Consider the following 4,724-nt stretch of genomic DNA (forward strand, 5'->3'; position numbering starts at 1 on the left):
GAGGCCGTCTGTCCCTGGGAGAGCCTGGGCACGGAGCAGCCCCCAGAACAACCCCATGCCAGGAGCCCAGCGCTGCCCAAATCGCCTTCAAAGAAATCCCAGAGCGTGGAGAGCCTGAAGGCTGAGATCTGTCCCTGGGAGAGCCTGGGCACGGAGCAGCCCCCAGAACAACCCCATGCCAGGAGCCCAGCGCTGCCCAAATCGCCTTCAAAGAAATCCCAGAGCGTGGAGAGCCTGAAGGCTGAGATCTGTCCCTGGGAGAGCCTGGGCATGGAGCAGCCCCCAGAACAACCCCATGCTAGGAGCCCAGCGCTGCCCAAATCGCCTTCAAAGAAATCCCAGAGCGTGGAGAGCCTGAAGGCAGAGGTCTGTCCTTGGGAGGCTCAGGAGCTCCAGTCCACTGATAAAGCAGAAATCTGCCCCTGGGAGGTGGCTGCTCCACCATCAAGTAAAGAGAAATCAAGACCAGACAAGGATGCTCTGTCCATAGGGAGCAAAAGCCCTTCTACAGGTCAAGGTCTCCATAAAGAGATTGGGGACAGCACGTCTGCAAAGAAGGAGAAAGCAAGCAGAGACCGTGAGTCCATCTGTCCCTGGGAGACCACAGACACGGGGGGCCCTTCCACGGGGTACAGCACAAGGAGCGCAGAGCTGCTGAAAGCCACCGCCAAGAAAGCAGTGACCACGAGGAGCACAAAGGCTGAGATCTGTCCCTGGGAGAGCCTGGGCATGGAGCAGCCCCCAGAACAACCCCGTGCCAGGAGCCCAGCGCTGCCCAAATCGCCTTCAAAGAAATCCCAGAGTGTGGAGAGCCTGAAGGCCGAGGTCTGTCCTTGGGAGGCTCAAGAGCTCGAGTCCACTGATAAATCTGAAATCTGCCCCTGGGATGTGGCTGCACCTCTGCTAGAGAAAGCAGCAGCCCCGGGCAAGGCGAGCCTCCCACCGAAAAAAGCGTGTGCGTCCAAAGCACTGGGGAAGAGTGGCAGCGAGCGAGAGGCCGTGTGTCCCTGGGAGAGCCTGGGCACAGAGGAGCCCTCCCTGACAACTGCAACGGGGGAAGAGCCGTCCATGAAGTCCAGCAGCACAGAGAGCAGGAAATCTGATATTTGCCCCTGGGAAGAAGCAGAGCCCACCGGCTCGGAGAAGGAAAGCTTCAAGCCAGGCGTGCACCCACAAGGAGCTGACAGAGCATCCCCCATGGGGACGGGAAAGTCAAAGCCGGTGGCAGGAGCCAATGCCGTGTCTCGAACAGCCCTGCTGAAAAAATCCAAGGGCAGATTTGATGTCAAGGCTGAACACAAGCCCCTGTGCCGCATCGTGCCAGGCATCCAGCCCCCACAGGGCCCCAGATCAGAGCTACTGCCTCATGGAGCAAGCACGGCTCCCGCAGCGGGCAGCATCCTCAGCCCAGGCGCTAGCGTAGCTGAGGTTTGTCCCTGGGAAGCAGAAGAGGCTCCGCCAGCGTCTGACAAGACCAGCACAGATGCCAGGAAAACCTCCGAAGTCTGCCCGTGGGAGGCGGAGAGCGTGGATCCCACCCCGAGCCTCCCCAGGCAGAGCAGAGCTGGGGCGAGCCCCCAGGACAGAGCCAGCGTCTGCCAAGACCAGCACAGACGCCAGGAAAACCTCCGAAGTCTGCCCGTGGGAGGCGGAGAGCGTGGATCCCACCCCGAGCCTCCCCAGGCAGAGCAGAGCTGGGGCGAGCCCCCAGGACAGAGGCAGGGGTGCGAGTGAAGCCAGACCCGACGTCTGCCCGTGGGACCACGAGTAGCTCCCTTTCTCTGGCCGCCAGCTGGGTGCAGACGCAGCTTTCACGAACGGAAAGCCTTGAGCTGAAGGCTGCTGCCTACCTGCACAGCCCGGACAGGGACAGAAGCGTCCACCAAAGCCAACGGCACGGCCGCACTCCCAGCAGGCTCCGGTGGTGGCCATCAACCAGCCAGGCCTGGGGACCAACACAGCAAGGGGACAGTTAACATCTCCTGCCTTCATTAAAGCACTCAAGCCAGGCAGTAGCCTGCAAACGCCACCCCTCATTTACCCACAGGCACCTGGCCCAGCACAGGACCCCCTGGTCCGAGCAGGGTACCTGAACACCTTAAAACACCTGGGGTGCCAGCCTCACTTGCTTCCACCAACACAGCAGACACAAAGCTGTGCTTGCCAGCTAGAAATGCCCACCCGCAACCTCTCCAGCAGTCAAATGCCCTCCTACAGTGTGGGGTTGGGGTTTGCCTGGCACCCCAAAACATGCAGTCCCAGTGAGCTGGGTGCTTGGAGGACCAGGCAGCAAGCTCTCCCCTCTAAGCCAAGCGAAACAAGGGGAGTCAAACCAGGGGCAGCAAAATGATGCAACAGGGGAGGAAAACAGCTTTCCAGGATTTCTGCAGCCCAGCTGATCCCCCCCCAGCGCTGCTATCACCTCCATTTTAAACCGGGGTGGCTTCCGTAAGCACTGCTAGGACCAGGCAGGTTCTGACGCCTGGGATAAAGAGCCGTTGTCCCCAGCCATCCCTACAACACATTTTGCTTCCTTGAACGAAAGTCATTTATTTTGAAACATCCTCTGAAGTCACCAAGCCAGCCACAGGACTCACACACAGGCCCAGCAAACCTTTCTGCTCCGCTGTGCTCCAGCAATGCCAGCCCCGTGCTTGAGCGCTGCCCTTTGGCCATGCCCACCACCCTCGCTGTTCCCAGCTGCCTCTGCCTGTCGCTCGGCCTGGGTGGGTGGGATAAAACCAACCTTCAGGCCGCCCCACTGCTCTGCTTTTAGAAACCTCCACATCCACGAAGGCTGCGATGGGTATTCCTGCTTCACTTCACGGCACCGCTGTGCTTCTGATTCTTGCAGCAACTCTGCTATAAAGGTGTTTGTCTTAACTAACAAAGCCGCTAACTTTTCAAGCTCTTTGTCATTGCTGGTTTCTTCACTCATACCATGCGTGCAGACGCAGCCAGGGCTCGCCTTCCCACCACAGGAGAGGGTTTTTTCCATCAACATCTCCACCGGCACTAGCAAGCCTTCACTTTTACAGCCCATCTGTAAAAGCGCTGGATGTCTTTTCCCATCCCACAGTTCCACTTCTCCCTGTATTTGCAAGACCCATGCCTAGGAGCAGAGATGCAGACAGAGTCCTGTCTGACAGAGATGCTGCTGGGACCACGGAGGCAACCACGCTCTCCAGAGCATCAGGCAGGGCTCCCAGGTTTGCCATTGCTCCAGCCGCTCCCCCTGCAAATGCACAGGGGAAGGGATGCACCCCCACACGGGGAGAAGCCGCAGGGTCAGGAAGGCAGCAGCCGGGGACCAGCAAAGCCTCCAGTCCCCCCAGATTTGTCCCTCTGCTCCACTTTGATGGAAACAAATAAAAACCAGAGACGCCAGAAGTGAGGGTTTTGGTTCTCCCTCTGATCTCCACGCAAGGCTGGTGCTCAGGGCTCGTCCTGCCGATCCTTTTGTCATTTACTTCCCTAGAAAGCGGCGCTGCTGTCGTACGCTGTCTGTGGTCTTCAGCGCTGAATGTCAAACGATCATCCGATGGGGTAAGTAAGTGTACATACAGAAAATAAAGAGCATTCTCTACAGAGTGCACGCTTAGTGGCTGATTTATGGGGTGTGGGTAAGACACTAAACATGCTCAAGGAAGAGAAAGCAGCACAGCTGTGAAGAAAACCCGGGAACAGAAGTGGTTTAGTTGCAGAGGTCTGACTACTGGCAAAGGAGATGGGGAGCCACGCACTGCTAGACTGGAGGGAAAGGCCGTTCTCCCAGAAAACCAGCCCCTGCACCAGAAAAGACGTTCTTGTCATTCAGAGCCAGAGCTGAAGAACCTCGTCTGTTGGTTTTAGTTGAGGAATTTTGTCCATACCTGCTTGTAAGCTGCCCGAGTCGCACCAGACACAAACCAGGCAGCTCACACCCATTTATTTTAGCTCCTAACCCAGCTCACATATGCTGGAGCACTGAATCTCTCTTCAGCTCATGAATGAAGCGTAGGCAGAAGGCTCGATATAGCAGGTTCTTTCAGGAAAGGCAGACAGATTGCGACAGCCCTCTGATTTCCACCAAGATGAAAGGGATTCCATCGCTGGCTCCTCTCCTAACAGAGCATAAAGATGATATCCTGCCCTTTCAAAAGAACATCATTCACAAGAAACACCGAACAACTCCTGCAGCGTAAGGAGCCATAACTCGCTGCAAGCTCTGTAAAATCTCTTCCAAGGAAGAAAAAAACCGCACTTAACTCTCACAAGCTCTAGAAAATGGCAGAGTTAAAAAGCAAGACGAGGTTGAAAAAGAAGATGTTTGGTTGTTTGATGAGTAGTGAATATTTTGCTCTGTGACTAGGAGTAAGTGGAACTTAACTGAGCAAACCAGAACAAAACCAGAGGAGCACAGTGAACTCCCAGCCATGGAAAAAGCTAAGCATTGGGTACGTGTTGGCCTGACCCATGCAGCCTGCACAACCAGGGGACCCGATGCAAATGTCATCATGTCCACAGGATGGTGCCAGCCACTCACTAACAACAACCCATCGCTGAATTCCTGAGCATCTGTAAGAAACACGCCAAAACCCCTCAGCTATGAGAAACACTGCCTTTCAAGACGACGTTGGTTGACACAAACGCTGACCTTAGGTGTCAAAAAAATTTATTAGGTTATCAGTGCTGTGCTGCAGTCCCACTGGGAAGCTGGGCCATTAACAAGCACCCGTTCAGCA

The sequence above is a fragment of the Egretta garzetta genome, unplaced genomic scaffold, assembly GCF_000687185.1.
Source record: "Egretta garzetta isolate BGI_Z169 unplaced genomic scaffold, ASM68718v1 scaffold942, whole genome shotgun sequence".
NCBI lineage: Eukaryota > Metazoa > Chordata > Aves > Pelecaniformes > Ardeidae > Egretta > Egretta garzetta.